A 23024-nucleotide genomic window follows, 5' to 3' on the forward strand; every position below is an offset into this window, starting at 1 on the left:
AGAACCCTGAGAAATAAAATACTGAATTTCGTTCAAGTGAAGGTTGAAAACTGACTGTGTATCAGCATATGTAAAGTCGCGTGATACATATTCAAAGTAGTCATAGGCGGGAAGGGGGGGGGGGGGGGTTGGGTGGCTGAGCCTCCCCAACCAAATATTTTTTTGTGAAAATTCGGGCAATATGCTGAGAACTTTTCGGGCACCTATTGAAAGAATATAAATTGTAATGATGTAGCAAAATGTAATTAATAGTTTAATAAAAAAATCTCCTTGTAATAAAGTAAAGTTCTCAGCTTGCCCGACTAATTCGCCATTACTAATGTAAAAGCCTATATGATATACGTACATTAAAATGCGGAGCGCGCGAAAAATTTTGGTTATATTTTTCGGGCAAGTCGTTACACCCCCCCCCCCCCCTATCAAATTGGGCTCCTACGCCTATGAAAGTAGTCATGCCGTCACTCGCGGGTCTGTAAATGAAATCCATCGATCGTTCTTCTGAGGAATAACTCCCCCAAATTTCTTAGATTCCCCCCCCCCCCTAGTTTGGGAGATATAACAGTTTATTCAATGTTCCTTCATATACAACATGATCGACGACTTGAGTAAGTCTAACTTTGACATCATTTAGCCAAATATGGTATAAACTATGGAATGAAATATACGAGTGCGAGTTTCACTTTTGGTTTTGGATGTAATTACTGGTTTTAATATCCGTGGGACGGATTCAATAGTGAAACTATTTCGTGGTTTTCCAGGTCCTTTTTCAAGTTGGCACTTTATTACCTACAGTTGTATTCTTCCCCTGTCATTTATGTGTGTTCGCTAGTGTAAAGATCCTGTAGTTTTTCCGCATTAACATATGGTCAATTTCCTGGGGTCACAAACCCTATATGCATAGGCTTACTCAAATAGTTTTCCAGGGTACGGTCGGATAACAGGAAAGCCATCGTAGGATGGATTGATTATTTGCCTAGTTTTAGACCAGAGGTTAAAACTCGGCGAGTTGCTGTAGTCTATACGGATTGAACAAGGGAACCTTTGCCTCAGTTTTTTTCTTTCCATGTCGCAGAGGTTTGACTTTAGACCAAGGGCGTAGGAACCGGGGGGCTGGGGGGGCGCCAGCCCCCCCCCAGTGAAAAATATGGAGGGGCGGAAGTATCATTCCGCCCCCCCCCCCCCCGCTTCGCAAGTCAGAAAACCCCTTTTTCATTTCCAAATGGGAAAAAAATCTCATTTGGAGCACCAAATTGCATCTAAGGCCAGGTGAAAATGCAAAATTATATACAAAATGGAGTGGGTGGGTTGAAGTGTGCTATATTGCACCAAATTGCATCTGAGGGCACCTGGAAATGCAAACAAATTCCAAAGGGGGAGGGGGACACCCCCTCCCCTTAGACCCCTCCCCCAGGCCCGCCATCAGTCTTCAGCCCCCACTCATAAATACCTTCCTACGCCACTGCTTTAGACATACAAGATACAGCAAAATACAAACGTTTAACGTATTCAACATGTTATACCTTTGATTAATATTCAGCTTGTTAAATGTGTCTAGCGTATTTAATGTTTCCCCGAGGTTGGTTTGAAACCTCGCGAGTTCATGGGAGCCCTACATCGAGAAAAGGGGATGGGGTTGATAAAAGGAAGAGTGCAAAATCTTCACTTTATGGATATTAAATTAGACATTCTGAATATTTTTGCTGTGGATTAAGGCGGTGGCATTTGAAGCAGGGGCGTCAATCCGATTTGAAACGTGGGGGGGACGGAATCGATTCGAGTATTCCGGCCGTAAGTACTATCTAAGCGGAGCGCCACCATAGGTTGGCGCGCAGCGTACAAGAAAATTTTTCTTCTGGCAGACCCCTCAGATTGCAGGAAACGGCACTTCCCGTGCATTATGGCAGAAAGCAACACCCCTAAAATTGATAAAATTTTCCGGCAATTTTTTATTTTGGGAAATATTTTCGAAGGAAGTGATCACCATTTATTCCTAAGTTTACCAATTCCTCGCCTCCCAGAAGCGCCCAACATTTAAGATATCGAAACATTTTCGTGTTGGCTGATCCATGATCACCGCCCATCAAGGGCGGCGGAAGCACTTTTAATCTGGGGGGGCACCGACATCAAAGGGCACTTTGCAACAATTCGATTGGACTGATGCAGCCTTATATTTAGTACCCTTTACAACTCTTATTGTATTATCTTATTTGTGTACACACATCACTCCATCAACGCTCCCCCCCCCCCCCCCCTCTCAAGGAAAATATGCATACTAGCACTGCAATATCCAATGTGCAAATTGGGAAACAAGGAACAAGTTTTCTTTTGAGACAAAATGAGGCGAAATCATGCTAATTGCTAATGTAGGAATCTTCCGAATTAGAGTTTATTTCTTGTTAATATCTTAACAAATTTGTTTCATTCGAAATAGCTTTGAGTTTCACCCACAGAAATTCACTAAGAGTCAGAGGCGTAGCGAGGATTTGCAAAGTTGTATGCACGACTATCTGAGCGGAGCGCCACCATCGGTTGGCGCGGAGCGTACAAGAAAATTTTTGGTTTTACAAATCCCTCAGATGGCCGGAAACGGCCCTTCCCGAGTGTTCATTCTGGTTCCCTGGCCTCGGGCTAACTTGAGACACCTCAATTTTTATGTAGAAAATGGGCACATTTTTAACCTGGGGAAAAGTGGGGGCACGTGCCCCCTGTGCCCCCCGGTTCCGCCGCCCTTGCCGCCCATGCCCGTGAGAAGTGGTGACTGGGTGAAGAAAAAGCCATGCCGTTTGAAAACATGGGCAGAAAAAGTGAAAGTAGCGAAACCTAAGGTAAAACGCGCGATAACGAAGTGATTATTTTCCAGGTTAATTGAGACTGTATCAAACGCGAGCTTAGGACAAACATATTCAAAGGTCGTCTTTGAGGTGTGTGGAAAATCCGCAACGACCATCAAAGAGCAATTGAATATTTAGTCTACTTTTCGATTTCGAAAACACTTTTATTTAAATTATGACAAAATTGTGTGACACCTTTGATTTCTTTTGGGGGGGGCCTGTGCCCCCGGGCCCCAATGGGCACGACGCCACTGACCCCAGGGCCTCAGATATAGGCCCATTGCAGGGGTGGGCAACCTTTTGAATGAATGGGCCAGATTTTAGGAGTGAAAGATTGACAGGGCCGCACCTAACCAACGGCCTGATTTCAAACCTTTGATTCCGAGGACGTTCAAGCAATAGGTGTGTGTACTTAATCTGTATTCACAAAACCATAATGTCAATACAGTCCTGTTGATAATTAATGGTGATAATAGACCAACCTGACAGCATCATAAGTGCAGATAAATTCTAAGCAGCTAGCTCGTTTTTGGTGATGATGCAAAATAGATTGTTTTTTTTTTCTTTTTCTTGAGACATCTCACGGGCCGCAAAAAAATCACTGGCGGGCCGCATGTGGCCCGAAGGTTGCCCACCCCTGGTCTATAGGAACGATGTCCCAAAATTTCCCCGGACATATAGGCGAAGGAAGCTATCCGCCGCGACTGCATGTGAGTTTCTCGACTTTCTGTCCTGGGAGTCATACCACAAAATGGTGCATTTCCTCATACGCCATTATTAATAATTTAAACAACTAATAAGGCACAGCCCATATCCGGGTTCGTATAGCGAGCTTAGCGCAAATTTGGCGCCAGCATGTTAAACCAGGTTGCTAGGTCTACGAGAATACATTTACATGAAATTTGAAAACAAGGATAGCAAGACAAACAACTTTTATTATGTTTTCAGGACCTCACACATGCGCATGTATCGTCAGACTTAGAATAGATCCCATGTGAGTGGTGGCTAAAGTGATGAAGGCATGAAAATAAATCAGTGGTTGTTCGTTGGAGTCCTCAAGCAAGTTACCTCGGTTGCTAGGTGGATTTGCATCTGGTTATCGGGTGAATTCTGGTCGGAGCGTACTATGTAACCACCATGTACCCAGGGACGTAGCTAAGGCCTGATGATTGGGGGGGGGGGGGGGTGTAGTGGCTGAAAATCGGTTTTAAAGCCAGAAAATTCCAACTGCTGCTTTGTACCCCCCACCCTCCCGCTACTCGTCAACGATACGGTCAGTGTCAGTCAGAAAACCCAATCTTTCGCGACTGTACTTCTGTTACGAACTTGTTGCGATACATTTGTACCCACTGGCACTCATTTCAAAACTTATTGCCCAACCCAACCAAATATTTTTGTGAAATTCGGGCAATATGCTGAAAGCTTTTTGGATAATTTGCAATGTGTTTTTCAGTGGTTATACTGATATTATTATTACCCAACAATTATCACCAATACGGAAGGGTAGGAAGACGGAAAATGATTGTATGCTATTTGCAGGCGATGTAAAAACCGATGCAAGCCTGTATAATATGCACATGATCATGTGATGCGCGCGAAAAATTTTGGTTATATTTTTCGGACAAGTCGTTACAACCCCCCCCCCCCCCCCTCAAAACAAATTGTGCTCATACGCCTATGACGGTAGTTCTATTAGGCATTTCTTGTAGTATTCAAAATCATAAGAAGTTTTGTACGGTGGAGTATAAGAATCGCGAGAAACAATTTCCCAAAGTGGCAAGGAAAACGTGGTAAATATGACAGGTTAAAGGTCAATTTTGACCGAAATTTAATAAACATTTTACATGAAAAGGCCTAGATAAACTAGAGTGCGACAGTCGGAAATTCCGACTGTCGCACTCCAATTTTCCAACTAGCGTCAGTTTTACCATGGCTTGGGGGTGAGGCACACCCACACCCCTCTAACGATGTCCCTGCGCGGTGAATATGGAACACGATCACATGGTTCAGCCTCTGTTGAGTCATGGTGCTCCGTAGCCTTGTCTTCAAACGCCTCAAAGCACTAAAAGATCTCTCGGCTTCCGTCGAACTGGCGGAGGAGACGAGGAGCAACCGCAAGAGAGCTTCGACTTCACCAAACATAGCCCGTACCACTGGATTCATCAACTTGAATATTTGTCTATACCCTTCAACCGACTACGAATGGAACTGGCCTCGAAATAAAGGCAGACTAAGCTTAAGATTGTTGGAGAGCTCAGGGTACCAACTCACGAGATCTGGGTGGAATTCTCTATTCAGCAACATTGAGTGATATTCGAGGATATGAATCCTAAGATGTGTAAGCCGTAACCAAATAGAGCCACGACACTACTCTTTTTCCAAATGTGTGGGGGGGACATTTGATATTGTTTCCCCCATCCATCGAAATGTGGGGGGGACGTGTCCCCCCGTCCCCCCTGGATTGACGCCCATGATTTGAAGCAATGAGGCTTAGCAATTGGGAGGTTCGTGGTTCGGCCGGGTCATAATAAGGTTGGTCTTTCATCCAAAAGCAATCTCCGGTTTTCCCATCTAAAATGACTACTAAATGGAAAAAAAAAATCAAAATTTGAGTTAAAATGTGGAATTGGAAGCCACCCGACGTGTAAGTTGTAACCTATAAGCTTTTGCGGGTTTTCTCCCACATTTGTGTTCGCTGCGTCGTAAAAATAACTGCTGATTATTATTATCATTATTATTATTACATTGAAATTGCCATTCCAACCTCTGTCCAATCTCGGATGACCCAACTCTAACGTCCCTTATCATTATCATAGATAGGCTATACTTGGTACTATTATTATTGAACCAAAACGTTAGAATCATAGGGTATTTCTAAGCTACTCGTTGAAAGAGCTGCGGCTAGCAAATATTTTGTTCATAGCCTAAGCATATAGGCTATGGTTGTACTTGCGTGCGTGTATGTGCCGAGGGATGGGGTGGGGTATGGGTGGTTAGGAGACTTAAGAGAGTGCTGACCTTAAATGAAAACCTGTTATTAGTATCCTCCAGAGAGAGATACTTGAAGCCAATGAGTCGCTTTCATTCGAAGAAAAAACAGGAGCGATCGATGAATTGGACAGTGGCGTAGGAAGGTACTTTTGAGTGGGGGGGGGGGCTGAAGATTGATGGCCGGCCTGAAGGAGGGGTCTAAGGGGAGGGGGTGTCCCCCTTAGACCCCTTAAGATTTTTTGGGCATTTCCAGGTGGCCTCAGATGCAATTTGGTGCAATGTAGCACACTTCAACACCCACTCCATTTTGTAAAAACTTTTGCATTTTCACCTGGCCTTAGATGCAATTTGGTGCTCCAAATGAGACTTTTTTCTCATTTGGAAATGAAAAAGGGGTTTTCTGACTTGCGAAGCGGGGGGGGGGGGGCGGACTAATACTTCCGCCCCTCCATATTTTTCACTGGGGGGCTCGCGCCCCCAGCCCCCCCCCCCCGGTTCCTACGCCCTTGGAATTGGATGAGTGGATCTCGGTAAGAATCCGTATTAATCACGGTCGACTAATAATTCTGATCATGGGTCTCTTAGCTAGCGTGGTCAAAGAGGAAGGCTGCGAAAAAGTGTGACGAAACAAGTAATTGAAATCAGAAGAGACGGTTTTCATGCAGTTGTTAAATGTCACCCTTAGAGATCAATGATATTGTCGATTAATTGATTTACTGCAATAGAGAACCTTAAGCTGAGTGATGTTACACATTCCTCGTGTGGGTTAGGATTAGCGTGATGGACAATTGGACTCGTGATCCAAGGCCATTGCTGGCTCTGTTCCTGCCTAGTTCATTACGTTGTGTCCATGAGCAAATGCTTCATCTCAATCGCCTTGATCTCTCCACCCATGGGTTAAATGGGTACCTGTGAAGTAACTTGTCATTTGATATATGACGTCTGTAAAGCGCTTTGAGACGCATCGTTGGTAAAGAATGCTATATAAAAATCGATTATTATTAGTTTTATTATCATCATCATCATCGTCACCATCATCATCGTCGTCGTCGTCATCGTCATCGATATCGGTATCATTATCATGATATTATTGTTATTATGATTATTATTAGTATTATTAGTATTATAAGTATTATTATTATTAATACCCAGATCAGGGGTTCCCTAACTGGGGTGCATGAACCCCAGGGGGTGCGTGAGTCCATTCCAGGGGGCTCGTGAGACGTTTCTGAAAGTCAAAACTAGAGTATTTTTTTGTTGAACTAAAATCTGATATATCATATAAAGTTAATAATGTACAAAATTTGTACAAATCGAACAACTCTTTTCGCGTTCCATACACAATCATATGTTGCCATAGTAGTACCGTGCCGTGCATGTGATAAAACCAGGAGCATCCGGCTCATTGTGTATGATGGGTGATCGATGCGTGATACAATTCGTGATCTTATCTTGAAGTTTCCAAATAAATATTTGTTCGTCTCTTGTTTTGTTTTTTGCATTACAATATTACACTATGAACTAAATCTTTAACGAAACACTATAAATGCGTATTATAGTATAATAATGACTCAGATCGTGTCTCGAAAAGTTGGGGGTTCGTGGACAACTCTGACAACCACAGGGGGTTCGGGGGGGGGGGTAAAGTTAGGGAAACCCTGACCTAGATCGTAGTAGGCTTCTCAAAGGATAATCGGAGTCATTGAAACAATTCGATACTCCGTTAGCTTTGGCTTTGTTTTGTTTTGAAAATTTCGTTCTGAGATGACAACAGTCAACATAATCAAACAGTTTCCATGGTAATTCCCTTCTGCCCCGTCTTAACTTTTGTTATCAAATACGATTTTTTTTTTAGTAGCTCACGGTCGGTATCGTAAATTAGGTACAAATAACAGTGACCGCAAACATTTGCTGTAAATGTCACATTTATTTGTACAAATTTAGGGATGTACAGCCAACGCTGGGCGGCACTGGGCGGCCCCGCCCAGCACTCAAAATTACCGCCCAGCACTGTCTTAAAAATCGTGAATCCCGCCCAGCAATATTTTCATCAGAAATCCCGACATTCCTAACAATATATTCAACATAAATTGGGCCTAGCCTATGCCAAAATCATACAGTCTAATAATGCATCAATTACGCTTGCAAAAAACATTACTTACGGCTCTCAATCGGTCCCTTGTAACATCTCTATGAAACATACAAATAACTTTTACCAGGTACGTTATATATTTCACTAAAAAAAATGAAAAAAAGTAAATTGTCAGCAAAACTAGTTTATGTGCTTAAAAAGCTACACAGGTGCCAGCATTTGCCATCTAAGCACCTTCAAAAATCGAAAAATTTCTCAAAGGGCAGGGGTAACCCCCTCCCCTTTAGACCTCCCCCCACCAGCACGGCGATCAGTATACCCGGCACTCAGGAAATCCTGGGCACATCCCTGCAAATTATTATAAAAGGATACCAATATATACTTATCGATTTCTGACTCTTTCTACAGATTGAAGAAACAATAATGTGGTAAAATATTAAAATATCATCTTAGTTTGTTCCTGTTCGGGATACAGGATGTTTACATTTACGACAACTCGTATTGTCGGCTTTCGGTTTATAACGCCAAACTAAAAACGGATTTATTTAACTAGTTTTACAGAAATAGGTGGGCTTTTTCGGGAAACATTAAATTTATCACATGAGTCTACTTTCACTTTCAATAATACGACTTTGCACTTTTGCTTTCCTCTGCAAAAATTTCAATCTTGTATGGCCTAATTAATTCACCGAACCTGCTGACTTAAGCAATACTACTATTGAACCAGTGACATTACATAATATATCTATGTTATATGGCGTGTATACTTTCAATTTACTGCAGACAACAAAAAGGAATTCTATTGAAGCTTTATCTGAGAAAGGATTGTGAAACAGGTAGGTCAATCGTTGTTCATAGCTTAATTTGTTTTGTTTTCTTAATTTATAACATTTTCATTAGTGTATACTAACATAATTGAGTTTCTAGGCTACCACTATTTGTTTGAAATGGTGAAATTAAGTGAAATATACGTAAATTGATGAACGAGTGGCTTGCATCAGCCAGCGTGGCAAACACTTGTTTGTAAAAAAAAAAGGGAAAATATAACTTTCTATTGTTATTGCAAATCGGTACAAGAGAACATTCAAGAAAATGTTGGGAAATACTATAGATGCGCCCTGGATCTCACCAGGGCCATACCTCATTATGGATTATTTGTAACCCAGCCAAAAACAACGGCCACTCCCCCACAGAAACGTTCTATACAATCATGTAGGCTAGACGGTGTTGAACGATATTTTTGACGTCGTATAGTAGATGTTTGACTTCTATGGGAAGTTTATGCATATTGGATAATAACTAACAAGAAAAATACAGGAATTTTTGCTTCCTTTAAAGCAGATAATGTGGCATAATTGGGCCTTACAGACAGGTCCAAATAAGCGATAATTCATAAATATATTCTTAGTGACTGAAATGTAAACCCTACCGGGAACCCTCACCCACCCCTCCCTCCACCCCACCCCCTCTCCCCACCGTCAATTACTCTAGCTCATTAACAGTTGTAGAGCTGGTTCGTGACTTTTATGACGCTACAATTCTGTGCATATAATATGTGAATTAGATCCAATTAGATATTCCCTTTCAACCGGTCACTTCTAAACCAAATTGTTAACACACATCCGATCCCGTCTTTCCGTTTTTGCTAAGATCATATGTGATCATGTGTACACAGTACATAACAGATCGCTCACCTGCAACCTTTAACCTGATCATAATATGTAGCATCTATTTTCAAAGGGATTCGTGATACTTGACCTTACATCGCCATGATATGATAGTAATGGTTATAGTCTTAATGTAAGGGGACTGGGGTTGAGAGTGGATCAAACTGTTTGGTTTACTGCCCAAGATATATCAAGGGTTTATTTTCTATGAATGTCCTTTTGAGCAATAACGTAATCAACATGTTACATATTTTTAGAAAAAAACAAACAAACATTGAAATCAATAAAAAAATGTAACGTAAGATCAATCTGCCTTCTGATTTTCATGAAATAAACTCGCTTTAAAAAAATGCATATATATAGGCACTATAGGTCTATATATATATATATATATATATATATATATATATATATATATATATATATATCTTAATAACTAAAGTACGTTCACACTGTCATGGTCTCAATAGGGATATGGCTTTTCTTTCCGGGTTTAAGCACTGCGAGCAGTCTGGGGCTTACGGTAGACCATCGTGATTTCAATCACTCCTTTTACGCCTGACGAAGGACCAGGATGTCCGAAAATTTGTGTAGCGTTTAGTTATTCTATTCTATTCTAAATATTATGTTGGATTTAAAGGCATTACATGTTGTCCTCATCTTTTCTACTATTATGTCTATCCAACACGTGGAACATATATATAGGCATATATGTATATATATTATAATATAGTTACATTATAATATAGTTACATTATAATATAATATATATATTATAATATAGTTACATTATACATTATAATATAGTTACATTATAAATATATATATATATATATATATATAAATATAAATATATATATATATATATATATATATATATATTCATTTATGTATTACTGTGTAGGAATTGTTACTGAACACAAGCATTACACATGTGTATTGAACTGACCTCTTTGTGAATTTTAAACTTCAAAGTAATAAATAAGTGATAAAAAAATAGCCTCGCAATTTACTGCTTCCAGAAGCCTATTTCCTGTAATATTAAGTCAAACTGTAAAATTTTCTGCATCCCTTATTACCATTTGTTTGGTTTATTAGAACTTCATTGAGCATTGAGCACCGTTATGATATGGTTCTGTGATGATGAGATTTTAAATGACGATATGGCCTACAGAGAAGTATCGCATATATATGTAGGCACGGAATTTGATGTTCTATTATTTAAATTACTATATGGTTTGGTAACAACGATTGCTTCGACGTTTGGCTTAAAGGCGATAGGTCAGCTTATCGAATGACGTCACGACTCTGTTCATTGTATTTACAGTCCCAAACATGTTGTCGAATGGTAAAATATTTGATCAATCGAATTTTCAACATTTAAATCTCTCAGGGATTTCATCTGTTTAAATATATGAGAAAAACATCACTTTATTGACAGGGGATAATTTTAAAAGATACTTCCTCGTGGGAGCGTAGCTTTAATGTTTCATTATACTGAACAGGAAATTGTAGGCACTAAGAATTCGATTTAATATGTTCTTTTGTTTTCTTTTCACATGCCAACGTGTTTCCTAAAGATAAACGAAAGCATTTCTAAAACTAAAAGTATTTTCAACGTTTTGTCATGTTATCTCTTGTTAAGTTTGGATAACCTTGAGAGTGGTTTGAAATGATCACTTCTGTTAACTATTGGAAGGTATGCAGTTATGAACACTTTTGAGTATGAAATGTGCTGGTTATAGCGTGCCTTTGCAATATATATGTATCAATGTATATTTATATATATAAATATATATATAAATATAAATATATATATATACATACACATATATATATATATATATATGTATATATATATATATGTGTGTGTAAATATATATATATATATGTATATATATATATATATGTGTGTGTGTGTGTAAATATATATATATATATATATATATATATATATATATATATATATATCCGTAGAGGAATGATCCGAAGTTGATGTTACTAGTAGATTTGTGATGAGTCATCAATAATTAAACATATGTGACCAAAATAGCAACAGACACCTTCGAATTGTCAATAATTCTTAGATTCTATACTCCCTTTTAATCGATTTTACACCTTTCACTATCTTTCGAAACTCTTTCCAGAACTATTCACTTAACCTTGTAGGCTGTTTTCTATACACATGGTATCGTATAAGCTCAAACAATTCCAAGATATGGTGTTTCTCTTTTAAATACGAACGATGATACTTAAAAGATACGGTAGCTTTAAATCGAGCCAATGTATTTATATGAACCGATATTTACACCTTGGCAAATTGTGATCCAATATGAAGTTTATTACTGTATAAAATTTGAAAAGAAGATATATAGATACGTGTACTTCAACTGTTAAATTAATTACACTTAATAAGCAAATTGAAAGAACTACGGTTTTATAAAGGTTGTGAACTGGTAAATAAGTCACACTACGTATCTTGTGTTTATGATTTGGCATTATTCCAAATATATTTTTGATTTTTATCAATATGATAGAACATATTATTCAATCTGCCGAAGCATTAAATTATAATCAATTAAATTATATCATGTTATTATGCTGGGGTCATTTATTATTTTTAGTTGAATTATGTGTTTGTTAGGTACGTTTACAAACTTGTTCTTTATTTTAACTATTTTATTTTATCGGGACAAAATAAGGGGGAGACACTTGGGCTTTAACATACACAAAGTAACAACAAAGAGGGGAAAAGGAGAAAGAAAATTGCGGTAATAGTCCAACAATATTTGATATTTGATATTATCCACTGAAAGAACAGTTCATTGGTGCAAAAGATGTATGTAACTTTGTGTAGGTCTGATCAAGCCAAAGCAGATATAAATATATATATATATACATTTATATAAATACATATTTATACATATGTATATATATATATATATATATATATATATATATATACAACCCAACGCAGATATAAATATATATAAATACATTTATCTAAATACATATATAAATATATATATATATATATTTATATTTATGTTGTAAATGTTGCCTGTACAACCGCTCCGCTTGCTACACTCCATTGGAACCAGGCGATACAAAAAAGAGGTCATGTGATTCTCCTGTCCTCTTCTCGACATGTAACGAAATAGGTTTAGATTTTTGGCTTCACTCTTAAACCGTTAACACTCTAAGGAAAGATATAAAAATATAAAATGACTAAACTACGTGACTATCCATTTAATAAACCGTCTTTCAGATACATGTTATTTCGTTCAGTAACAGAGAAACATGTCACTTGTTGTGTAACGACACCAGTTTTCTTTGTAGTATAGTTTGTCCGTATTCCGAAGAGAAAATATAAAGATCGGGCCAGTCCAGTTTAAAGTGATTCCGTTCGTTTGAAAAAAAGGAAAAGGAAATACATAAGACTGTTCATTTTCATTAAACGTGCTTCGTTTAAGGAGCTTATCTGACGATCCATGAAAATGGGAATGTTTCACCAAGCTAATTTTGCCAAAAACATCTCATTTATTAAAAAAACTAATGATCGAAAGTATCCAAACATTTATCCGCTGAAGACCGATTTCATGAATGTATTCTGTTGCGCCGTGCCTCTTGATTTGAACAAGCCAATGAGAGAATGCACTTTTTAGCAGCTCTTATTTCTCGAAGAACAGCTGCTCGTCGATGCGACTAGCAGACTAGTGACAACAGTAATAAATATGCAAAACCTAGCCTATGGTTATACATACTACTGCACATGGTATCACAGACCTTCTATCATCTTCACAACCTCTCTATGACTAGGCCTAGTAACGTAACTTATTATCACTAGGTCTCTGACTATAGGCTCTACTTATATTATACTAAGACCTAGGCTACCAAACAGCTAGCTCAAGTTTCAACTGACGTACGATGAAGCTATTCGGAGGAATACTAACTTACCATATTTATTGTATTATCAATTCAGCAATAATCTCGCTTCGAAAGTCCTATGATATGAAAATAGCTGTCCGGTAATACGACCTATACTGCAGAGGAAGAATAAAGTATAGAAAATAAAACAACCGGTATCACTACTAGTACAGTACTTAGTCTACTACTATCTAACAGGATTAGTGTGTGTTGTAAAATTCAACATTTTAACTCAAATTTTGAATCTAAAATTATAACTTGAGTAGTAGGCTATTCATTTGTTACACCGATGACACCGTCGCTGTTGTAACTCACATCTACGTGTGGTCTATAGCTCTTATAATGAGTTTATAAACTGTTTTCAAATGTAATCGTTTTATGCCGTTTTCGTTAGATTTAACAACCATCACTGTCAATTACAAATATTGGATGACATATTTCATCTATGATTCAACACCGGTGGTACATTGAAATATAAAGAAAAATATAAGATCAAACATTATCTTATGATTTCTCCCTTTTCGGTACGCACAAAATAATAATCCACTGATTGTATATGATTAATTTACCACCCAACTCAATTTACACAGTCTTTATAGACATACATTCATAATATCATAATAATCAGCAGATATTTTTACGACGGTTAAGCGACCGCAAATGTTGTAAAAACCAGCAAGGGCTTATGGATTACAACTTACACTTCGGGTGGCTTCCAATTCAACATTTTTTTTACTCAAATTTGGAACCTATTCAATTTAGAAAGTCATTACAAATGGGAAACCGTAGATTGCTCTTAAATGAAAAACCCACCTTACCATGAACCGGCCGGGTATAGAACTCGGAGCCTCCCGATTGATAAGCCTCATATCTTCAAATGCCACCGCCTTTATCCACTCGGCCACAGCACCGGTTATATAAGCTAACTTCGATATTGCATGTCATGCCATACCGATTATGTAAGGTTGCAATGTATTATCGGTAAGACAAATACTAAGTTAGATTACTGTATCGCTCATCCTGTCATAACATAACTCGGTCTAAGTATAACGTATATTTTATGGTTACAATCATTTTTCCCTGATTCAAATTTACAGACATTCAACACAGAAAATATTCTTTTTTCCAAATTCATTATAATTTGTCAATTCTTTTTTATTGGCAAACTTTTGATGGTTTAGCAAATTTTCAATGTCGTTGTGCAATCCATGTGTGTTCGTATGAAAGTAGCTTGTCTGTCCGTCAACGGCTGTGCACAAAACCAATGGATTTTATGGACGAAGTTAACGATGAATGCAGCAATAAAGTGTCTCTCAATATTTCACAACTAAAATGTGCGAATGTCACGGATTAGATATTTACGTTCACAATGGAACTGTCAACTGGTAACTATGGCACAAGGGCGGCGGAAGCACTTTTAATTTGGGGGGCACCAACGTCGAAGGGCACTTTGCAGAAATTCGATTGGACTGATGCAGCCTGATATTTAGTACCCTTTATAACTCTTATTGTATTATCTTATTTGCGTATACACATCACTCCAGCAACGCCATCCCCCCCCCCCCCCCCCCTCAAGGAAACAATGCATACTAGCACTGCAATATCTAATGTGCAAATTGGGAAACAAGGAAAAAGACAAAATGAGGTGAAATCATTATAAAGTCCAAGTCCCTGCACACGCGATCGATACATGCATGAAAGCAAATGAAATATGTCAAAATACTGAAAGAAAAATAATTTTCTATGTGTTTTTCAATGGTTAAACTGATATTATTATGATCATTATGATTGTAACGACTTTGCCAATAATTATAACCAATTTGGAAGGGTTATAACATGGGAAGTGATTGTATGTTATTGGCATGCGATGTATTAGCCAACGCATGCCTATATGATATGCACATTAGCATGTTGAACGCGCGCGTAGCGCGCGAAAAATTTTGGTAATATTTTTCGGGCAAGTCGTTACAGCCCCCTCCCCCAAATCAAATTGGGCTCTTACGCCTGTGGTGGTAAACATTTAAAACTTCCCGAAATAATTCATTCGACGTGGGTTTCGCTTTGTAAACTCTTTTTTTATTTAGAAATATTTATGTAGAAAAAGGGCACATTTTTAACCTGAGGAAAAGTGGGGGGGCACGTGCCCCCTGTGCCCTCCCCCCCGGTTCCGCCGCCCTTGCTATGGCACGTGATAACATAGAGTTTCTATGGAAATGGAGGTAAAGGATAGGCAAGTCTGCGCTAAAATTATTCAGAGCTCAGTATACGGTAAGGTATATTGTTAAGGTTTTTCTTCTCGTAATGTTAATTGCAACGTTATCAATATTTTAGCAAATCATGCATGAGGAAGAAGATAGTATCGTATATCAAAAAAAGCTATGCAAAATGACTGGCTTGCAACAAATATGTACTAGCAACAATTTACACGACAAGGCGTGAGAATTGTAAGTACTTTGCAAGCATTGTTTATAAAGTAAAACAACTATTGATAAGTATTTTAAATATTGAATTGCTCCTTCATGCTTAGCTATACATGCAGATGTTACAATATGTATTCATACATACGTATATGTATATGCACTACACAAAATATTCCAAAATCGTCACTTTGAAACGTAAAGTGAGGGTCAAACGGTCATTGTGTTGCTGTTAACACTGTATCACCTAGACTGTTATATTTCAATATTATATAAATAGAGATATCCAGAACTGCTGAAACTAAGCTAAGGATCTAATTTTGAAATAAATACTTCCTAGTTTGTTTACCAAAACAGCAACCTTGGTCATGTTATGTAAAACATCCATATTGTTTATGTTACGTAAAAGCTTCCGTATTCGACTACTGTTCGGAATCTATTCATTCGTTCTAATTTTCAATGCTAACCAAAGGTATGGTTAAAAGTGTCACGGGGTGAGAGATACCGCACAGGAGCAATAACAGTGAGTTAGCAAAACTACTCACATTATAATACAGTATTCATTCGTGCGGAAATGTTTTGTTCACAAGGAAGGCGAAAAGAGGCCTGTAACTTGTAAGTGAACAGACCAAGGTAAACCGGTAGACCTTTGGACTAAAGGTATTGCATGTTAGGCCAACTTAACCCAGAGAGCTGCTAACCTCAGCTACAACATACGAAAAGGTAAGTTTGTAACTTAAACGACCGAAGGGATAGAGAGTAGAGGAAAGACATGTGGCAGGGAAGGGGGGGGAGGGTTAGGGGAGGGGGTGGAACCAACATATATAGAGTTTGAAAACTGTTAGCTGTTGAATTACTCCTGCAAGAATAGAGAATCTTACTCATATCATAAATATCATAAACGGTAGTAATCTACGAGGTTCAGTTTATCGGTATAGCGATTATATATTATTTCATGTACAACAAAACACACAGGAAGTTTCTTAATTTCGGTTTATGTCAATAAAATATGATACGTATAGGGCAAACTGCGAATGGAAGAGATATGTTTTGTAATTTGAGTTGCTAATTGGAGTATGATTCCAAAGCAAGTCTTGCAATTTGCTTGGATCATCATTGTGCGAATTACTTGAAACCTATAACTTATATTAACTTTTGGCACAAGACAAGGGCGTCCACAAAACGTTAGCCATGAGAAGGCATGGGTAAACAAATAAGCTATATTTTAAGTTCCCATTGTGCGGGGTGACATATCCAGGATTTGTCCAGGGGGGGTGGGAGGGGGGTTAAGGAGGCAAGAGGCAAGTATAATTAGATATCGAAATTACTACCGAAATAGCGGTGCATAAAAAACATTAGGAAATTATAAGGAAATGCACACACGTGAAGCTCTTTTAATACTGTGTCCAACAGCCTATATGTACCTTAATATATTTAAAATAAATAGAGTCGAAATAATTCAGAAGGGGACTTGTTACCCTACCTGGAACCGCTTCTATTATGTAATGGCGATAGCCATCTTTGTTTTGTTTACTTGAGAAAATATAAACTTATTGTTTGGTCACTGTATGCTGGGTGCAAGGTCTTGCGTGTATACCTACGTGGGCGCATTATACGAACTTAGTTCAAATCATATGGAAACTCCGCAAATTGATTTTCCCAAGCAAGAAACTAAATATAAAAGTAAGGCAAAAACCCACAAAGAAACGAAAGAACCGTTTACTCATTCACAGTAGTTTGTCGTTAATAATTATTGGTCTGCCCTGCCCCCACCCTTGGAAACTGGTATGACTTTTGTCACGCGTTAAGTAGGTCAATTACATACTGTTGTAATCGAACCTATTTTAAGTTCAGTTGTTCAGGGAAGACGTCGTTCCACATATTGTCTCTTCTTTCAAGCAGTAATTGTCTTTCATTTGTTTTAAATGTTTTTCATCGTTTCTCGAAGCCACACGAACAAAAACGTATTCGATTAAAGAAGCATTAAGTTTTCTGGAATTTCGGGGCCACACAAATGAAATTTGTAAAATAGACCATGCACGAGTCAAATATATGGGGGGATAATTAATTTAGAACACGTATAATTAATTGCAGCTATTCGTAAAAAGAAACAACATTGTTTCAACGCCAAGATTATTCGGTACTTTTTATAGGCAAGCTTACAACGGTAGTATACAAGTGTCTCGATCCTTGGTGCAAAGATTATCATTCCAAGGATTTGAAGGGGTGGCGATCTGTTTTATTATTCATGGTTTAGTGCAAGGGAGCTAGACAAGTCTTAAGCTACATTATGTAAGATATATGCCTTATGTTACTGTTTTGAACATACTGTAACATCGCTAGAATCTCCCGCTGTGCGATTCGGGGATCGAGACTTGGAGTGTGGGACGGTGGGAGAGAAAGTCTAGGCAAAAGTAGTTTTATGCGCGAATTATAACTAAATCTTCCGCAGCATTGTTTCATATCATGGATCAAATCGATATTAAAGTAGTGCTGTCCATAACCGCTGTATGCTAATCGATCATGTTCCCGAACTGTCACTGGGTTAACCAATTGTACTCATTCACGTAATTTTCGTCCCAAAAGTTGAAGTGAAATGAACAGCCAAAGAACAACTTCATATCTTAAGCCGAATGTGTAATAGGCTATAGGTACACCGATATAAAAGTGTGGTAAGATGTATAGGTAAACACCTGTTACGCGGAAAGCTTGATAGGAAATAAGTACATCGGCTTCGAAGGTGGCTTACGTCATATAGTTTAAGTCGTGATGTTATATTCATTACAGGAGTTTATCCATCTATTGTAACACCAACTCAACTGCACCGTTATGTTGTGAATGCTGTAGCAACGTAACTGATTCAAACATACACTTCTTACTGGGGAATAACATAACCGCACTTATCCAGGTATCACTATAGCAACCAATATTTCAGTTTCTTAACCTACCTATAATGTGTATATTTCGTAATTTCACGTAAACGTAGGCCTATACATGTAATATGTAAATACGTCGTAGAAACTGCAGGGCGTATTACAACCCAACTTACAACTTGTATACACGATTTGGATCCTATCGAACCAGTTATTCACCCCGGGGTGTCCCTTTGTACAAGATGTAGGTCTAGTTTACCAGACGTTCAGGTTTCCCCCATGGCTGGCATACATACATTAGTTAAACAGGGGAGATGTAAATGGGAAGGTCAAAAGGGCCTAAGTATTATATCAGTGCTCCCACACATCGTGAGAATGTTACCCGAGCTTTCCAAACCAAGACTACTGGATATTACAACATCACACATTTCTCAGTTTGAAAGCTCTGCATATTTGGAGCTCTAAGCGAATAGGTAGAGAAGCAAACAGTTTATGTAGCCTAGTTTTATGTTCAATGAATCGTGCAAATAAAATGGTTTTAAAGAAATAGGCTATCTATTGTTATGACGGAATTGCTTGGGTGTTTCCTAATATACTAAGTAAACAGAGACCCTTGAAAGGTATCACGGGTTTCTCTAGCAATAGGAAAGACTGTTTCAGTTTTGGGGGAAAAACCCCGCAAGGCATCAAGCATGAATATAAAGTAATCGACCAAGGATCCCTTTAACTTTGCCGCAGTTAGTTCTAAACAGAGAATCCTTGCCTTAAACAATATTTGTTTGTAGCCTACAAGAGTACAAGAGGTGATATAAACACAATACGTATAGGTCTGATCGATAGACCGTATAATGCTTAGTTCAACGTGAATTTTAACACACATTAAAACGCGCGGTATATATATATATATATATATATATATATATATATATATATATATATATATATATATATATATATATATATATATATATATATATATATATATATACAGGTGCGTATCCAGGGGGGCGTTGGGGGCGCGCGCCCCCGGGTAAGGAAAAGAGGAGAGAAAAAAAGAGAAGAATAAAGGGAAAAGGAGGGGGAAAAAAAGAAAAGGAGGAGAGGAAGGAAGGGAAAAGAAAAAGAAAAAAAAAAGAGGGAAAAAAGAGAAAGGAGGGAGTAGAAGATAGCCAAGACCTCGGGAAGAGAAAGAGGAACAGTCATAGTTAAAGCGCTGATCCCTATTATATACACAGGTAGCCAGTGACAGATCAAGGATTACGGAAGGGGTGTGCGCCTCACCCTACCCCTTACATCGACAACTCCATTTTTGACGTTTCCATTTTTCCTCTCTCACTAATGTATCTATATAAATACTATATATGGTCTATCATAACGCGTGTGTGTGTATGGACGCCTTAAACAATTGTAGAATTGTGCTATATGGAACCAACTGTGGCTGGTCTTGAACTCGACCGAGTCGTCGGGGAACATTTCGGGAAGGGGGCGACCACCCCCCCCCCGAGCAAATTTTCTTTATGACATCGCTAGTAATTTCAAAACAGACAATGCTTAGATGCAACTTACAAGGCCTGGGAAGTGTCATTTCCAGCGATCTGGGAGGCATTTTCCGCCAAAATTTTTCTTGTACGCTTCGCGCCAATTTATGGTGGCGCTTCGCTTAGATAGTTTGCCTACAGGCAATTACTCGCTACACGCCTGTTCGAATTTGTAATGCAAAGAGCAGATATAACATCATATCAGTGAGCATTGAAATGCATTTTCCACGATGAACAGCCTCAAAAACTGTCTATGTGTGTAGTCAAAGGCGTAGGAGCCCAATTGGATTTGGGGGCTGTAATGACTTGCCCGAAAAAAAAAGCCAAAATTTTTCGCGCACGAAGCGCGCGTTCAACATATCGATGCCAATATCATATAAGCAAACATCGGTCATTATATTGCATGGCATCGTGTACCGCACGGTCCGTGAAAGTTGCACAGTATACCGCCAAATGCTAATGTAAACAACGAAATATCTTATGTAGATGGAGAAAAAGCATACAGATCCATTTATGTCAAAACTCTCTTTTACAGTAGTAATGTCGGCCAAGCTTACAACTTTATTTTAATTACCAAGGAGATAATTTTTAAGCTATTCATTGCGATTTATTTTTCTTTCAGTAGGTGTCCGAAAAAAATTGGAAAAAAAAAATTGGCTGCGGGGGGGGGTGGGGGCTGCAGCCCCCGCCTCCTACGGGACCTACGCCTATGTGTGTAGTGTTCGGTTTCGATATACCTGATATCGGAAATATCTGCTATTTTTCTGTTCCTTCAACCAAGTTTTATAATAGCCATTATAAGAGGTTGCAATATTTCTACACCAATAAATTAACTGTGTCTGAATTTTCGAAAATTTCCTGACCAACATTCTTCATCATACTTTCCTCTACTCGTGCAATTTTGACCTGTCTGTTAGGGGTTGAAGGAGGTTTTTCTATATTGGTTATCCATAGATTGAATTTTGTGCAACATTATGGGTATGTTTTGAAGTGATTTTATTCACGAGAAATGTGAATTTTCAAATTCTCAACAAATAATGGGCTTAAAACCTTGAAAAGTGGGGCTTTCGGATATTGTGGGCCGTGACGTAGAATCACCTGCAAAAGCAATGATCCATAGGACATGCAATGAGGTCGAACATGATGTGTGACTGGTGACAATCTTCAAAAAGGTTATGGATGGAAAAAGAAACTTTTGGGAAATACTTGGTTCTCAGGCAAAAGTGTACATCTGGTTGGTCATTTTCAAGCCCGAGAAGTGCCATTTCCGGTGATCTGGGGGGTATCAAAACCAAAAATTTTCTTGTACGCTCCGCGCCAACCGATGGGGGCGCTCCGCTTAGATAGTAATTCGCGCCCCCCGGGTCAGAAAATCCTGGATACGCGCCTGATATATATATATATATATATATGTATATGTACATATTGGTAAATGTATAAGGGGCGTAACCACCTGTTTGTATGACTAAGTTGTTAAGTCGTTCAGTCAGGGAAGGTCAAGGGGGGGGGGGGAATTCGTTAAAATGGTGTTGGCGGGTGGGGTTACTTAGATGCAAAATGGTGCTATGTTTTGGAAATTTTTAAAACATGGTTGAAGAATTTTCGACTGTTTAGGTTTAACGCATAACATGTTACATATTTATGCACTGCACACTTGGATTTTTGTGTAATATTTTTTACTGTCAGAGGGGAGGGGGTTATGATAAAACCTCTCAGAAGTTTTTTCTAGTTGAGCCCGTGCACAGAACATGAGTTTATTTATAGGTTGAAATTAAATAGTGTGAGCAACCAGTGCGTCTCATGTTGCTCATGGTAGGGTTAGTTTCACTCAAGCTGATAATGCACATTCTTGATCATTAATTTCATTCAAACTTTACTGCATCTCAAATGCATGTTTTGCCTCGCTTCACATGATACCTGAAACCGAGCCAATTTATCTTGAGTCGTGATATTCAAACAGCATTGGGTTATTTTTAGTACTCACAAAGAAGTGCAGATTTGTTCGAAACTGTGATCATAATATTTCAAGAGACCCTCTCGGCATCCAGTATTGTCGCATATACTAGCCTTCTTTGGTAAGAGTGTAAGTGTGACCATGTTGTACCCCTTAGCGATGCGTAAATCTATTGTTTAGCATTCTTAGGAAAATAGTATGGTGCCAAGATCAATATGAAACTTACTTATCAACAAATATGCAGGCATTATTGAAATTAAGCCAAGCGTAATTCCTGCAGTAATCTGTATGAATGGCGGCGGCGTGAAATAATTGGATTCTACGTTTTAAAAGCAGAAATTTATGCTAGCTGTACCTGTAACCAATTTTGAATGTAAAGGAATATAAAGGAAGTGAGATCGCATGTTTGTAACCTTTTCTGACAAGGCAGAATGGAGGATAGATTTATCGGTAGATCTCAAACGTTACTATGAACTGCGTATAGTAAACACCACTAAAATGTACGGAACACCCACTGCAAAACGTGCTATATATTTCCACAGGGGTAAAATAAATCAGATGATCACATGCACCACCCACCACTACCCCCACTACCCCCACCCACCCCCTTTTACCCCCCCTCACTCTGCAGACTATCCCGAAACGTTACCCTGTATCTTGATAAAATATATAGGACGGAAATGACGTCATCGTGACAAGGCAAAACAGTTTCCAAACGTTACAAGACTACTCGT

General features: G+C 38.5%; 1 protein-coding gene across 3 annotated transcripts in view; it reads left to right on the forward strand.

Annotated features, from left to right (window-relative positions):
- The first annotated feature begins 8501 nt into the window (after nucleotides 1–8501).
- The window catches only part of LOC139976791 (melatonin receptor type 1B-A-like), a 73834-nt gene continuing 59311 nt past the window's right edge, over nucleotides 8502–23024 (forward strand). The window contains exon 1 of one of the 3 annotated variants that reach the window (XM_071985567.1): nucleotides 8502–8750. The gene's annotated coding sequence lies outside the window, so the exon portion shown is untranslated. Of the gene's footprint in view, nucleotides 8751–16299; nucleotides 16649–23024 lie in introns of those variants that run through there. The other 2 variants (XM_071985572.1, XM_071985566.1) reach the window with 2 other exon arrangements.

The sequence above is a fragment of the Apostichopus japonicus genome, chromosome 12 (assembly GCF_037975245.1).
Source record: "Apostichopus japonicus isolate 1M-3 chromosome 12, ASM3797524v1, whole genome shotgun sequence".
NCBI lineage: Eukaryota > Metazoa > Echinodermata > Holothuroidea > Aspidochirotida > Stichopodidae > Apostichopus > Apostichopus japonicus.